This window comes from Sinocyclocheilus rhinocerous, unplaced genomic scaffold, assembly GCF_001515625.1.
Source record: "Sinocyclocheilus rhinocerous isolate Xijiao unplaced genomic scaffold, SAMN03320098_v1.1 scaffold308, whole genome shotgun sequence".
NCBI lineage: Eukaryota > Metazoa > Chordata > Actinopteri > Cypriniformes > Cyprinidae > Sinocyclocheilus > Sinocyclocheilus rhinocerous.
The window spans coordinates 970,810-988,629 of NW_015664994.1; the positions used below are offsets into that span (position 1 = coordinate 970,810).

The 17,820-nt window shown below is 34.8% G+C and overlaps 1 protein-coding gene across 1 annotated transcript in view; it reads left to right on the forward strand.

The window, feature by feature from the left end:
* Positions 1-971: 971 nt before the first annotated feature.
* Positions 972-17,820, forward strand: part of LOC107730658 (leucine-rich repeat and immunoglobulin-like domain-containing nogo receptor-interacting protein 2) — a 98,908-nt gene continuing 82,059 nt past the window's right edge. The window contains exon 1 of the mRNA XM_016541520.1: positions 972-1,047. The gene's annotated coding sequence lies outside the window, so the exon portion shown is untranslated. The remainder of the gene's footprint in view (positions 1,048-17,820) is intronic.

Here is a 17,820-nt window from a genome sequence, read left to right on the forward strand (position 1 = left end):
AAGATAAACAACGCAGCCTTATGAAACAATATTTTGTTTGAGTGTAAATAGAGCCGAAAAGAATTATTTTACCTAGTTTGCCCACTTTCAGCAAGGCCATTGATATTCTGCAGTCATCTTGATCTTAGGCACCGAGCATAACAACGAGATCCGGAGGATAAATGATCAAACAGGAAGACAGCTATTGTCCTTGAACTGCTTAATGGGCTACTAATAGCACTGAGTGTCAGGACTGATTTTACAAGAGAGTCCAGAAACAAACTTTCTACTCTTTTTTTTCTTCTTCTTCTTATTTTCTTTTCCTTTACTACACAGTTGTCATCTACATATTTCCCAGCTTTCATTACCAATTCAGGACCTGGTGTTTGCATAATCACCTTGCCTCTGTCTACCGCCAGGCCTGTATGGAGAGACTCATTAGCGTCTTTTCAGACAGTAAAAGAAAGAGAGACATACTGTCAGAGAATGAAATGATTTCCACAAGGTGGAAAGGAGGAGCACGAGTGGACTGGGATATAGATATTCCGAATCCTTGCTGCAAGATTTCTGGGTTTTAAATAACAAGAACAATGTCCTGTGTCATAGAACAGCATCCTGTGTAGTGCATAAGAGGATAGAGGAAGCGAAAAAAGGAAAAGCCTCTTTTTTTCATGTTGGGCTTTGTACATATTACATGATATTGATTGTGCAAAAGTTTCATTGTGGCTTGGCCCAGACTTTGCTGGAAGCGCATATGAAACCCGAGCCCTAGAGATTACGAGTAAAGCCGTGAAACACAGAGCTTGCAGACAGCATTCGCAGTAATAACATACTGTGTTGGTATTCACATCCATAAGGGTGTTCTGTTGTGTTCAGAGCTTCTCCAGACTACTGATTGTATGTTTGTTTTGTCTGCTTCTTAATTACACCTTCTTCTTTTTGTTTCTCCGTTTCTTTATTTAATTCATTTATTTTGTGTTTTCTTGCAGATTTAAGAAGCAAACCCAAACCAGAAGGCTCTTTAGTAGAACAAAAACATGGCCAAGGGGAAGATCTCTTCTCCATGTGGTAAGCACCTGCCTGCTATTTCCTGATATTTTATGGTGGCACGCCATATTGTTTAGTTCAGATAAACGACATAAATATGCTAAATGTATTCTGAAAACATCAATCTGCAACAACAAACAAACTAATCAATCTATATTTAACCACATTTCCATTTCAGTGAGCTTTTAAGGTCTCCGCAGACGGCTGTTCAAAGATGTATATTCACCGTCTAACCCCTTCACACACATGCATAACTATACCGACGTATGCATACTCATTACTGTATGACACAGAGTTGATATAGATTTATTTTCCCAAATGCCTCCAAAAGTCATGGAAAGCAGGGGGTTGATTGAGCAGCGGCGTAATAATCCTGGTACAGTGGAAGTCAGGAATCATGCATCAAAGCACTTGCCATCTGTAGGAGGGCTTGAGTCCCTCAAGATGCATTAGGTCTCTGTAATGGGTTCGGCAAGGTGCAGCAATAATGGACGGATTCTAGGAACAAAGTTATTGATTGTCATACAGCCAGGGCTGTGCAAAATTCAGAACTGAAGAATTGGCTCCTTTTCAGTTCGTAACTGTGTCTCTGAACTGAATTGGCCACACCTCACAGGAAGCTGAATGACAGGAAGTGGAATTTATTGAATTGCAATTCAAAGAAAGAAATTCAACCCAGGTAATGCATTCTGAGAAATTAAGGGTTCCACAACAGTTCATTTATTAAACATAATTAAATATATTAGATTAGATATGTGTAAACTGTTTCAAAACCCTTTAATCCGTATGTTCTTTATATGTTCAAATATCCCTTTATATATTCAAATTTGCTGCATTAATTCATATTTATTCAAACAAAGTTATTGATTGTCATACAGCCAGGGCTGTGCAAAATTCAGAACTGAAGAATTGGCTCCTTTTCAGTTCGTAACTGTGTCTCTGAACTGAATTGGCCACACCTCACAGGAAGCTGAATGACAGGAAGTGGAATTTATTGAATTGCAATTCAAAGAAAGAAATTCAACCCAGGTAATGCATTCTGATAAATGAAGTGTTCCACAAAAGTTAATTTATTAAGCATTATGAAATACATTAGATTAGATATTAATAACTTTTTAAAAACCCTTTAAATTTCAATTCATTTTAATTCTACTTCCTTTTATAGGCCTGTTCAAATTAGAATTGCAATTCTCTAACCTGTTTGCTGCATCAATTCATATTCAATTGAAATGTAAAAAATTTATTGGAATTTAAAAGTTCTGAATGCCTGAAACACACAACAATTTTTCTTCATGCACAGATAATAGTGAGACAATGGTTGAATTGTTATACCAGGGGTATTTGAAGCTTTTTAATCTAGAAACTATAAAAAGGCTGGTGGTGTATAAACACATTAACACAGCCATATGTCACAAAACATGCAGATGTTGAGACTTATCAACAGTGCACAGCTCAAACAAAGAAGTTAGAAAATGTATCCTTCATTTCTAGACTTTAGCATTTTCTATTTTTTAGCATAATTAACAATCAACAATCTTTAGCTGTTGCATCTCAGTATTGGACTTTAGCAGCATGTTCATGAAAATGTTTGCATACCAATTTTTAACTGTAGATGTCTGTCTTGTAAATGTGGTAATGAAAGTGAAAATAATATCAGATGCCTGTGGCAAAACACCATGTATGTCCACATGATAACTTGCAGCGATTGATGTAACAATAAGAATGAATGGAGGGTCACAAGAGGGTCTTGATAATGGTGACTTTTTACTAGATGGCTTGAGAGTGAGTTACATGGTTGTCATGAAAATTATGCTACATGACAAGTTTGTGTATAGCAGTAGAACATTTCATTGCTATTTCAGTCTTTTTGGTGTGGATTTAGTTTGGAATCAGGGCGAGCAGCACTTGGGAGAACTTTCTTTTTTTAAAGTGGTCTCCCATGTCTCCTGTGGTTGCTATGTCCTTGGTGTTGATCCTTCCATGATAATCAGCAGTAGTCTCACAAGATTCCTGAACGCTGAATGAACTTCCAAAGTATATTGTTAATCTCTTTGGATTTAAGAAAACGAGGGTTGAAAATGTGGTCATCTCTAGACAGCATGCTGCTACACCGCTTTTCTTTCTCTTTGTGTCACTATGAATCCCCCCGTGTTTTGAGCGTTTTCTGGTTAGTGTTCACTTTCACTTATTGCTCAAAACTGTTCAGCACTGGCCTGCAGGGTAAAATTGCATTGCTGTGATTCACATTGTTTGGTTCCACGTCCATGTGACCTTGCTATGTGATTTGATGAGTTATATTCATAATAAGTTTCTCCTTTGTGTTGCTTTCATTTTTTGTGTTGTATTCTGTAATAGGTGGAGTCATGAAAGGACACGTGCAGTGGACAGGCATGAATTTATCAGCGGCAGTACAGTAGAGGTCAGACAGCAGAGCTTGTGGAATTGTAGTGGTTGTCTATTTGTCTGGGGTAGAAAACTCACACACATGTACAGTATACCCATGCGAACATACACCCGTAAAATCCATTAAAAAATTATTTTTCTCGCTCTCTCAGTTCCGCTATTCTTCACCCTACAGATAATCTCTTCTTCTCGCCTGCATATCCCGCAGATTTGTGGCCCTGTTTATTACAATGGTGTGTGCACTTCTGCCTGGTTTTTCTGATGCAATATTTAATGTCTCTGTTTAGGGACATATTGAGTTTTGTATGGAATATTTGTTACTGTGTGTCATATTCACTGCACTGATAAAAGCAGCACTATCCTATTCACAATCTACAGTCTCATCTTGCTCATCTTGGAGTTACAGTAGGTTGCATCATAGGCACTTCTGAAAGAACGTTGACCAAGTGCCTTTATCTATGTTTCTTTCTTTCTTTCTTTCTTAACATATATATAGGTGCGTTTTTAATGTTTTGAAAGCTGTATTTATTTGGTAGAAATATAAAAACAAGAATAAGATAAAAACAATAATGAAAACATCCATATTGTGAAATATTATTAAAATGTTGTAACTTTTTAAAATTTTGTAATTTTTGTTTTCTATTTTATTTGTAATATTTTAATATATTAAAATATATGAAATTATGTATTTAATATTTTAATATAATCAATTAGTAAAATCTAGTACAGAAATTGTGAGAAAACCATCAGTGTTAGGATTCAGCTGTGGAATAGTGTTGCAGTATTACATTCAAGAATGAATTATAAGTGACTTTGTGCTACAGTATGACTGTTGTTTACTACAGGAAATATTTTACGCTAGGTCAAAAGCTGCTGATTCAGAGAGGGAATATAGATATGTCTGAATGGGTATATTTGTGTCCTCCTTTACTCTAAATGCCACAGCCATTTGTCACAGTTAACACACTTCAGCCTTAGTTACTGTCTAATTCACAGAGCAGAGGGAGACGGAGCCAATCACAAATGGCAATTAAATGCACTAAGGTAAACAATGTGTGTCTGATCGGAGCAAAGTTTCATGCTTTGAACAGGAAATATTGAGCCCTTTGGCAATGGTGTGACTTTGATTTGGAGTATATCACACTTAGTTTTACATCTTGCACTCTTGTCTTTCTCTTGAAGATCAAAGAAGGGCTCATGGTAAATGTCACATGACCTCAATGCAATGCAAATACGCCCTCTTCACCTCTGCATACAAAATTACTGAAACATTCAGCTGCTTTTGTATGAGAAGAGATCAGAGATCCACTTTTGTTTCACAGCAAGGGCATAATGACTTTCCTTGCTATAATGGTAAAAATTGGTTCCTACTATAGTTTATAAGCACTTGGCATGCATACAAAGAGGAAGAAATGTTTTACTTTGACTAATGATGCGCCTGCACATCTAAACAATTAGGCTAACATTTAGACAGACAGTATGGTTTATTTAAAAAGTGACTTCAGGCATATTCAGTTCTGAGCAGATTTTGCGTAAAAAAAAAAAAGTTTTCATCAGATTGAAAGTGGAAAAAGCCAGATTATGTTTTCACAAATTCTCAAAGAATTGGTTTACTTGACAGTCTGCTCATCATTCTCCCAGTCTGGGTGATTTTTGAAATGCCTGTCAAAACATTGATGTGGTTTGGAGTGAGATGATGAAATCCTCAAAATGTGTCTGTAAGATTTTTAACTCATCTAGATAAAGACAGACCCCTCTTGTGATCTTATTTGTAACAGGAGAAAGACAAAAGCATATTCTTGATGACATCAGCTGAGTAAAATTTGCATGGTAGCAGTAGAAGACCATCGATATGCCATACTAAATCTTCCCTAATAATTCTCTGGTAATTCAGAAGCAGGTAAGCCATAATTATTGAAAATGAGGAGGTATAATTGTGTCAAACACAGCTCACAGGCAAGATCTGTTGCTCAAGCAAATTCATAATTGTTAGAAGTACTAAGCCAATATAAAGGTAAAATGAGTCATATTCTGGCAAGGAAGTACCAACAGGAAGAAAATGACTGACCGACAATCAGTATATTTTATTTATTTATTTGTATTTATTTATTTATTTATTTTAGGGTGGTGATAGCCGAAATGCCTGTTTTTATCACCATGCTTTAAAAAAAATAATAAAAAAATGAATATATATATATATATATATACAGTGGGTACGGAAAGTATTCAGACCCCCTTAAATGTTTCACTCTTTGTTATATTGCAGCCATTTGCTAAAATCATTTAAGTTAATTCTTTCCGTACCCACTGTATATGAAGAGTTCAGATGCAAAAGCCTCTTAAGTGCCGTCTGAATTTTTCTTCTAAAATTAGCATTTTTATCAGGCTTCTATGTTTAGGTTCAGTAATTTTGCTTTAATGGCAATGTATAGGTCCTTTTCTATGCCATTAAAGTGAAAAAACTGAACATAAATATAGAAGCCTGATAAAAATTTCAGATGGCACTTAGAGGCTTTTGCATCTGAACTCTTCATATATAGAGAGAGTGAGAGAGAGAGAGTGCAGACCGATCTTTGTAGTTTTTGAACATATGTAGGTCTTGGCACCTATCTAGCTTGGAGAGTATACTGAATGCGTTGACTGGAGTGTGGCACAATCTGAAATAATTGTATTGTATGAATAAACAGGTGGGGAAAGATTAATTTGAATAATGGGGCTAAAGTGATTAGTCCGAAAGTGATAAGTAAATTCTTAGTTCATATCTCACAATTCTGACTTATTTTTATTTTATTATTTTTTAATTAAATTCTAAGTTTACATCTCACAATTCTGTTTTTGTCCGCCATTGAAAAAATAAATAAATAAGGCAACTTTTTATCTCACAATATAGACTTTATATTCTTGCAATTCTGAGGTTATATCCCACAATTCTCACAGGTTTTTTTTTTTTTTTTTTGCAATTGCGAGTTTATATTTGGACAATTTTGACTTTTTCTCAGAACTGAGAGAAAAAAAGTCAGAACATAAAGAGATTGCCAAAGCTTTGATGGAATCCTCCAAACTGAAGTACAAATGTCAGCAGATGTTTTGGTGATGCTGAATAAAAGTTGCTATAACAACTTTTCCCCTTATGATTCTGCCATAGGGAATGGAGAGATTTCGTTAGAATGAACATGCAAGGGCTATTATTAAGTTGTTAGTGCATATGCAGAGGTGAAAATTGAGTGAGAATTTTTGGAATAGATTCAAGACCTATGTGGATGTTAGGAGGAGTGTACTATCTATCGCTGCTTTTGTAAAACCGCAGTCAAGCACATATCTCAGCACCAGTCAACAGCCCAGTCAGTGTGAGGCTTCTGTTGCAAGTTAATTAAACCAGATGAGTCTTGTTCGGCCAAAGACTCACTCACAGGGGACAGCCAAAATGTCAGCCATGATCTTGCACACTTTTAATTAAAAGAAACGCAAGCTGTATTGGAGTGCGACGGCGACTTGTTTTGTTTGCCGTGTGGCTGTCCGCAGTTAATTGCTATTAAAGGAGGACATATGACTAAACAGACAAGGTTTGCTCTAATTCTTTGTCCAGTCTTAAATGCTTGACATTGGGTTTAGCATTTTGCTCCATTTGTTTGTGATGTGAGACATCAGTTTTTACTGAGCCATGGAAATTAATTTACTAATTGCATTATGTTTCTACAACCACAGCTACTGATGTTGTTACAACTGAACAATGGTGTTAACCAGCAGCCAAATGCTTTTTTAAATAAGTTTTTGTTTTGTACATCTTTTTGGATAATAGAAAGCTTATCTAGATTGATAATAAATAATTTTTAAAAAATCCCTAATTTTAGTCAAATGTGATCACATGAAAATGAAATTAGAGAGAAAATATTCAATAAACAGTTGTTTTTGAGTGATTTGCTGATTTTGTATCCAGTGTCTCTCATGTGTGATTTGAAATAAAAGGCAATTTTGCACTTAGTAACAGTGGATTTATCTTATGGATCAATATCTAGAGCCATTAAAAAGAACATGAGAGAATGCAAGAGCTGGTACTGCATGCAGTGTGTGTGAACTAGTTTCTGATGCAGATTAGGTTAATGAAACATTGCAACAAAGCCATCTCAAACTTTGCTGGGTGTCGTACCGACACATTATTTCTGAAACTGTATAGTTTAATTTCCATGTTTGTTGAATATTTTTTTAACTATTAGACTGGAGATGGCATTTAAAGAACAAGCTATACAAGTCAAACCAGGGAATTTACTAAAGATGAATACTAAACATAACACCATTTATCTTCAGTGTGCTGGCTTTATTGTTTTAAGTGCGTGATTTGCTAAAGGAATTATGTAAATCAGTGTTAACAATGCCACAAAATCGCTTCTCTGGCATATGATCAATAAAAATGCACAAACATCTCTATTAAAGAAAATCCTTCTTTTTGCAACAAATAACAATTTTTGAATTTTGCACTCATTTGCAAATCCATATTTGTACATCATTATTTTAGCATCTATGATGTTGCTAATTTAAACTTAAATGTGGGGGAACCGAAGGACACCCCTCGGATCTGATTTGTGCCACCTCAGATTCAACTCGACCCCCTCCAACCCCCCAAAACAGGTCGATTTTTAACCATTCGATGCGGACCATCACTGGTGTATTTAGAACATTCACTGCTAAATTCAAACGCTTTGTCTGGCACTATTCAGTGTTTTCAACCACATAAAATTTATTTTAGGTTTCTGACATTTAAATTAATTACTAGCAAAAAATACATTTTGTGAGTTTGTTAAATACACTGGTGTCCAAGGAAAGCGGCAATAAAAATCCTTTCAATTAAAATCTGACGACGTGTTTTATTCATAGGTACACTATAAAGTTCACTCTATTCCTCTCCTAGTTGTGATTTACTTTTATGTATTTTGGGATAAATGGGTGAATTTACGTGATGTTAAACCTAAGATCCAAAACACCCACCCACCCCCCATGGATTACAACCCCTTACAATCATACAAGCCCACCCCCTTGCATGATTGCAGTGAAATGAATGACTATGGCTTTCAATTTAGCAATGAATTTTTTGTGCAAAGCTATTTCACATTCGGTGAATTCACCCTACAGTGTTCAGTTTTTATATGTATTGTACAGATAAGAAGATACTGATGTTGAAGTATTTCTGCCTTTAGGGTTACATATTTTTAGTTATCAGAAGAGTTAGCAGGGGCTGTTAAAATATTTCTCTCCTCCTTTTATTTCCCCCCTCACTGCTTTGCTGTTAGGACTGTAAGCCTGTGGTAGTTTGACCCAAGAGGGGAGCTCTAACCTACTTAAGAGTGTGCTGTTCTGCTGCTTTTCTTCTGCTTCTTTTCCCCTTCTTTTGTTTGTTCACTGGAAATATGAAGATCCTAATTAAGCTGTGCCAGATAGGAGCTAGAGCAAGAGAAGCTCCTGTTGGCCAACTGTGAGCGGCTCTCCACAAGCTTGAAATTAATGTTTAATTTAGTTCTTGTTTATGATTTATTGATGCATTGGTGCATGTGTGCGTGTGAGTGTCTGCTCTGAGTGTGTAGGAAGAAGAGACAGCATTGTGTTGGATGTAACTAGGTCATTTTTATATTGTGCTTGTATAATGTAAATGCATTATCAGCGCAGGCAAACATGCTCTTAAAGTGTATTGTGTCCAAAACTATTTACAGGACATAAGACTTAATTAATTAATTTGTTAATTCATTTACCCTCCTGTTTTTTAAACCCATATGATGTCATATTTTAAAAGTGGAATTATTAGATAATTAAAACTTACGTTAAATTGAAAAAAAAAATTTTATTTACTTTGAAATTATTTTCACTCAGAAATTGCTTAAATATTCTCCAATAATCATTTAAAATTCCAAGAAAAATATATTATATTATGTTATGTTATATTATATTATATTATATTATATATAAAGCTATTAATGGGTAAACTGTTTCTTTAATAAACCACATGTTTATTTTTAAATGCACATCATCACTTACTGATATGGATACAATATTTCAAACAAACAAATAAATAAATAAATAAATGATTTGTACGAACTTTAACATTATTTTAAGGAATTATAAATGTGCATAGAGGTCTAGTTTTGCTGTAATAATTATTTCATATTTACCCGCCACTATATGTCACATTAATGTGAGGTGTAGTTGGATTGACATGTTAGTCCAACAGCCCCTTTCTGTGGGCTGTTCATGTGCAGAAAAGGCTGCAATATGCCGATAATCAAATATATTGCTTGCGAGACTACATGCATGAATACATAGCATGTTAGCACACTGGCGAACAGAGGTGAATAAGAAGCACTGAATGTGTAAGTCCCCACACACTGAGACACACGTGAACGACATGGAAATGATGTGTAACTGTCAGCTGACCACATGCATGTGCATGAGGGCTTACAAGTCAAGTTATCTGGGTCTGAAGGGTAATACACACTTAGATCCACAAATCTCTCTCTCTTTTTCTCCAGTTGTGCAGACAATAGAAAGTTAAGTAGTAGCACAGGTGGCTTTTACACCTTCACATGGGAAAATGCAGATCCAAAGCTTTCTGGTGGCAGCTTGAGTCACAGCGGGAAATAATCTCTTAGTTTCTTTCAGTCTCACCCTTTTAGCACACAGTCAGCCACTTCAAACATGACGGGATCTGTAGCATGCGCAGCCCACCATGAGACCAGCTTTAAGTCCCTGCAAAACAGGCAGGATCACTGGGTGTGACTGTGAGTTGCTGACTGATTGAACAGAAGGAGGACGAAAAGGCAGGTAAATACATATGTCATTGAATTTTACAGTGTGTGATGTGTAATGACTTTGATTACTTAATTTTAACTGTAGGGAATTAATTATTATTAATTCATTCAGGTTTATTTCTAGCTCAGGTTTTGAAAGAACTCGATCTGAGAATTCGAGGTCCACCTCATCATGCAATGCTGAATATTGTAGAATGGAGAGGGAAACATTGAGGTAATATTTTACTGATCCAGAGAATAAGCCATAGGAGACAGTAGGGGTGGGCTTTCAAGTCCCAAATATTTTTAGTAAATTGCTGAATTTTCAGAAATTTGTCTTTGCCAATATGTTTTCATGATTGCTAATCTAAATTGAAATGTTATTATTGTTGTTATTATTATTATTATTATTATATAAAATATAAACTTCTATATATTTTTTTATAAATATATTTTTTATATTTTTTATTATTAATATAATATTTATTTTTTTATATAAAAGTATTACATGTTAATGATCACTTTATTAAGACATTTAAAATATTTATTTAGTAAAAATATATTTTATTATTGTATAAATTGTATTTGTACATTTTCAATTATGTAATTATATTAAATTTTTATAAATATATTTTTTATAAATAAATATATTAATATAATATTTATTTTTTTATATAAAAGTATTACATGTTAATGATCACTTTATTAAGACATTTAAAATATTTATTTAGTAAAAATATATTTTATTATTGTATAAATTGTATTTGTACATTTTCAATTATGTAATTATATTAAATGCATGACTGAAAAAGAACAAATACGTAAAATTACAAAAGCTCTGCTAACAACAGTGAAGAAAATAACTTTTTTGCTGACTTTGTGACCAAAGTATTTCACCATCTCGATGAAGTAAGCACATACTGTTTCACATACATAAAAACACAGAATGATCAAACAGTTACCAGTGCACAGTATACATCAAAGTATGATTTTTTGATATTTTATGAAAAGATGTACCCATGCACATTCACTGACGTCTAGGCGAAACCCCGAAATATTCACTGACTCTAGAACCACCCCTGAATTCAAGGAAGAGTATGCTAATGCTAAGCGCACACATGCTAAGGTCAGAAAATCACACCTACTCTGCACCATGGGAGGCTTGGGTTTGACCTCATGAAGTCGGGATAGTGTAGTTTAGAGGCTTGCGGTGATCTGAACTCCCTGTGGCGCTGGAGAGGAGGTGGAGGAAGAGTGCAGAGGTCTTTCATGAGGTCATGGGTTTCATATTTGAATCTAAAGATGTTTTTGTCTTTTAATATAAGGATGGCAGAATTACAGAAGTTCTTAACAAACATGAGTATTAGTGTTTTTGTTTTATTGTTGAGTGTTTTAATGTTGAAATAGGCAGTACATAAGTAGTACAGAACTTCATAATAAATGTATGCATTTATTTATTTATTTATTTATTTAATTCACACTTAGAAAAGGTTGTAGCGCCAAACACTCAAAAATCCAGTAGGCAACTAACATAAGGTGCGTAGGCACTAAGGAAGGGTTAATACCCGAAAACGCTCTACACCTTTGCACTTTTTTTGCACATATTTTTGTGAGCTCTGAGCATTAAATATAATAAGCCTTTTTGGCTGAATGTGGACGAGTGTGGATCTCTTTCATCTTTATTTATTTAATAAAATAAGTTTTATGGGGCAGTCATGGCCTAATGGATAGAGTCGGACTTGTAACTCAAAGGTCGAGGGTTCGAGTCGAGGCAGGGATTGTAGGTGGGGGAAGTGAATATCCAGCGCTCACTCCACCCTCAATACCCACTGCTCCGGGTGTTTGTTCACAGTGTGTGTGTGCGTGTTTGTTCACTACTCACTGCTGTGTGTGTGCACTTGGATGGGTTAAATGCAGAGCACAAATTCCAAGTATGGGACACCATACTTGGCCACACGTCACATCCTTTCCTTATTATTTTTTTATATTTTTGATCATGCATTTATAATAAATTAAATACATAACTGATAAAGCTCAAATAAAACAAAAAAAAATACACAAGTTATGAAAATATGTATACGTTATATGTCGATATTCAGGATAAAAAACTTAATGTGAGCACTGAATAGACTTCTCAATAAATAAATTATTTTTTAATTCATTTATTTATTTAGGTATGCTCACTTTATTTATTTAATAAAAATATATAGTATTATAGTTTTTTGTGTTTTTAATCAATCAAAAATAAATAGTTAAAAAATATGTGTATGACAATATTCAGAAAAAATATATACAAGCAGTGAACAGACTTTATATATTTGTTTGTTTATTGTCTGATCACTGCTCATAACACAACATTGTTGGACATTAGAAGTGCAGTACATTATTTGGAAACCCTGTAGATAAAGAGAGAATTTGACCATATAAATCTCTTGTTTGTAAGGGTGTGATTTTTTCCCCCTCATCTCTGTAGCACTAAGCCAGCATGACAAAAGACAAACTGGTGAACGCCAGATCTGACCCACAAAGATAAACGTGAATATAGGGCCGTATCTGCCTGCCACAACTCACTAGGGGGTGAAGCCCATCTGAACAACTTCACAGCTGATGGCCCTCAGTCCTTGGTGTAAACAGAAACAAATGTGGCATTTGGAAAATAGGCTGTAAATAAGAAACTAGAGCATGCTGGGTATGTGTGATTGAGGAGGGAGAGAATTGTCCAATTTGTCAGTTTAGATAAGGTCAGTGTTTAAACCGCCCGGCTACAATAATCGAATGCAGCAGGGGCGGATGCCCCGCCAGCTGCAGCTAAAAAGTGTGGCAGAAGTCATCCGCACCACTAACAAACTCATCACAGAAATAGATCCAGACTGCTAGCAGTTGTATGCAGAGTGTCCTGAAAAAGAATGGCTGTGACATAGTAAATGAGTTCAAAGAGTGATGTTAGAGCTTAGTCAGACTTATTTATGTTTTGTTTTGTTTTGTTTTGTCTTGAAGGAACTTGTGAATGTCCCACTGAAGTATTTATTGCTTAAATGGCTGTAGTTTTGTCCTTATGCCTCAATGGCATTGGATTTCACATGAATGTGTTTTGCTGTTACTTTGTGTGGCATGAAACCATTGCACACAGTGTCTGACAACATGTTGGCTAATTAAGTAGCCAACGCACTGTCTAGAAGAAGCGGGGAAAAAGAGAAAGAGTCTCTATCCATGCATACACATCCACACTGGGAAAAAAATGGTGTAGAAACAATTTTCACTCAGAAATTTTGAAGTAGAAAAACTGATTATTCTGGTAAAACAAACTCCAGTAATCGTTGTTTTATTTACAATTTCATTTTTTTAACAGTTCAGGCAACTTGTTTATATGGCAACACTTTATTTTAAGGTCCAATTCTCACTATTAACTAGCTGCTTATTAGCATGCATATTACTAGCATATTGGCTGTTTATAATACTTATAAAGCACATATTAATGGATTATTCTGCATGACCATATTTTAGATCCCATAATCCACCCCATACCTAAACTTAACAACTACCTTACCTTATTAATAAGCAGCAAATTAGGAGTTTATTAAAGGAAAACTCTTAATTAATAGTGAATATGTGTTCCCTATTCTAAAGTGTTACCGTTTATCTTGTTGTATTATAATTAGTAGTAAAGTGTGTCTTTGATGCAGTTTTACATTTTTTTTTAGTCGTAGTTTGTGTCTTTTTTTCAATAATCCTTAGAATTTAGCCAATATTTTGAAATTTCATATTCATTATTTTCAGCCAGTTTTACTCTAATAAAATAAAATCTAAATTTAGTTGACAAAAATAACATTTTAGTTGATGTGAATGTCTTGTCAGATTTCTGCAAGATTAATCTTTAATGAACCGAAAAGAACGCATGTCACACCTTTCTATCAACCATTTTTCTTCAGTTAATATTTTTATTCAAAAAATAAAATAAAATAAAAAATTAATTATGTTAAGTTGATTTTCATCAGTAATTTTGTTATGATGGGCAACACCAGTAAAAGAACAAAGTTAATTATTTTATTATATATTTATTTGCATTTAAACCCACAACAACAACAACAAATATGTCCTTTTAAATGGCCATTTGCCTCTTGCTTTATGGAGCATTTAGTGTTTTAATGCACACCGATATTTCAGTTGTTTTGTGAGGGTGTACTTTTTTTGACGTAATTGTGTGGAACAACACATCTGACCTCCCGCTCTCTCTATCTGAGCAGATTTATATTCATCACAAAAAAGTACATGCTGCATTTTGCATTTGTCTGGCTCTTATGCACTGAAAACCGGATAAATCAATACTTCACTGCTTGAAAGTGCCTGCACACTCTTAAAAATGCTGGGTTAAATACAACCCAGTGCTGAGTAAAATAGGGACAAACCCAGCAATTTGGTTGTTTTGACCCAGTGGTTGGGTTACTACCCAGAAGGTTGGGTTAAACATTTAACCCAACCACTGGGTCAAAACAGCCCAATTGCTGGGTTTGTCCCTATTTTACCCAGCACTGGGTTGTATTTAACCCAGCATTTTTTAGAGTGCAGGGTCAGCATTTGTTCTCCCAAAAATTTGAGATTATAGATCAACTGTTTATTTCTATAAATGTTTGTGCTTTGCTTCTGTTTATCACTCTTTCTCTTTATTCCAAGACATTTGGCCTTTTGGACCTTTTGAAATAGATGTAGGCATTTATGAATAGCCAAACATGATGCAAAACTTTTTTCTGAAGGTCTTATTTTTTTCATTTTTTATAGACTGTGAAATTCACTATCAGTGGACTAAGCTATAATTACAGTGTCTACAATAAAGCTGCTGGTAGCTTTAATTTATTGTGATGTGAAGCCTTCAGACAAATGTGTAACCTTGAGACAGAATGCGTATAAATCCCACCAATCTGACAAGTAAAACATCCCAAAGGTTGAAACCTTCATGGTGCTGATATATCATAAATGGCTTTCCCTCACGTAAGGAACTAAATCTGACATGAAAAAAGCACTACTTTATCTTCAGCTTAGATTTGTATGGAACAGGACACACCAGCGGTCCACACTTAATCTTCTCCTTACCTTGGAAATCTAGAGCATCAGCAATTTCTCTGCCCGACAGGGAAGTGGAGGAGAATTGGTTATGACTCCTCTGTTATGAGCACCATTCATTTCAGAAGTGACAGGCCGTGCACAAAAGCATGCACACAAATAATCATATGCTATTTTTAATTGAATAGACATATTTTTACAGGGACATAAAGTGACATTGGACAGAACTGTATTGGCATTTACTTCAGACATGTTACCCCACATGTGCTGTATGGAACCACAGTCAGCTAGTTGGCCGTTGCATCATCGGCATGCATTTGGCATGAGGTGTGGGCTTTTTGCAGTCAGACTCTAATGTTAGAGCTGTCAGACTCTCTCAGGTTATGAAAAAATTCCAGAAAATAGAGGTATTGTGCTGTTAGAGATTGAGACATATAACTCCTGTTAAGTGTTTGGGTGAAGCAGACGGGGGGGATGTGAAAGGGCGAAAGCAGTGGGAGATGCCTGAAATAGTTTGGAATAAAAAATGACATCCGTAAATAAGCAATACAAAGACTTTTGATGTTTAGAATTGTTATCTGTTGCTATGGTTACAAGTGTTTACAGAGTTATGGCGAGTAAGAGAAAGACATTTGAGAGTCACGTCTGTTAATAAATATGGATGTCAGTACCAAACACTGATAAGGATCCTTGATCATTAAAAACCTAGTTATCAGCTTCAGCTTTAACACATAAAACTAGCTATTCCACGACAACTTTTTTTTTCCATGTATTTGTTGGAATACAAAATGGCACTTAAATTTAATGAACGAAAGATTGCATAAAAAATATTTGTTTTCTTGTAAATTTTTTGTCATGTTTTTTTTTTTGTCTTCATTATGGTTGGAAAAAAAATACCTTCATTAACAAACATTTTATCTAAAATTGTTATGGTTAGCATTTTAAACCAGTAAAAGAACAAAGTTCATTTTTTAACATTTAAACCCACATTTGGTTTTATACATATATATATATATATATATATATGTGTGTGTGTGTGTGTGTGTGTGTGTGTGTGTATGATTTATATATATTTTTGCCAATAAAAATACTTTTATTGGCAAAAAAATATGTGTAAATCATATGCCAATATTCAGATAAAAAGACATGACTTTATCCCAAATATAGATGTCAATACCAAACCCTTACTGGGTGAATAAAGCCATTGATTAAGCACTTAATCATTGACCTCTTATAACCTAGTTATGAGCTTCAGCTTTAGCACATAAAACTAGCTAATACACATATTTTAAAATAAGTTATTAGCAGTTACTATGCTGAGTTTTTCTACATGAGTGCTTCGATGCCTCCAAAATCTTAAGAGTATAAAATTGTTGTCTGTTGAAATATTTTTGTCAAAAGTGTCCTCACTGCATGCTAAAAATCCCAAAGGATTCTCCACAAAGTGTTTCTTTCAAGCCTTTATTTATAATAAAAATTGAGGAGCCAGATTGCCATATAAATGATTGCCTTTATGTATTTATACTGTACTATAGGTGGGTATATATGCTTAATATAATAACACTTCAGTAAGATGAGTTCATTTTTGTCAGCAGCTATACAGCTCCGTAAACAGAAAAAGGGAAATATGAAAGCCCACTGGGTGCATCCACCACACAGGAAACTTTAATGAGGGCCTGTGGCGGCAGCTTTATAGACCGATGTGCCTCCTGACGTCCTCTTTCGAAACAAAACAGCACGGGGTCATAAAGCTCTCCTTCTCGCAACATACTATTGCCTCTTTTCATAGTGTTCTCATTGTCTGTGATGTCTCATGCCTCAGAGATATTTGTGACTAGATGTCATTTCCATCCAGGCATGAGCGTATGGAAATGAAGAGTGCACCGTATCAGAGTGTCAACACACATGTGTTTGAAAAACAACGAGAACAGCAACCGCTCTGATCCACATAAAAAATCCAGAACTTCTGTTCGCTGATAGAACATGGTTTCTCAAAGGATTTGTTTATTGCTCAGGGGTTGCTCTTTCAGAATGAATGGATTTCACAGTTAACTTTGTGCCACATGTTTTCTGATAAAATTCATTAGGAGAAATATAAATAGACACAAACAAAACAATTGTTCACATACAGTAAAATGATAGAGCTTTAAAATAAATATAGATAGCATAGCTCAGATAATTTATTTTTGGAAGAATTTTATGAGAAATGACTTTACATTTCCATGTGGTCTCTATATAATCTCATATAATCACATATAATCTTAAATAAGATATTTAAGAGATTTCATTTGTGAGCACTTACAATGCTGGATATTAAGAAGTTTTAAAGGAGACATATTATGCCCCTTTTTACAATATGTAATATAAGTCTTTGGTGTCCCCAGAATGTGTCTGTGAAATTTCCGCTCAAAATACTCCACAGGTCATTTATTATATCATTTTGCAAATGCCTATTTTGAGTGGAAGCAGAAACACGCTGTTTTTCGGGTCTGTTTCTTTAAATGCAAATGAGCTGCTGCTCCCCGCCCCCTTTTCCAGAATAGAGCTGCGCCATTACAGC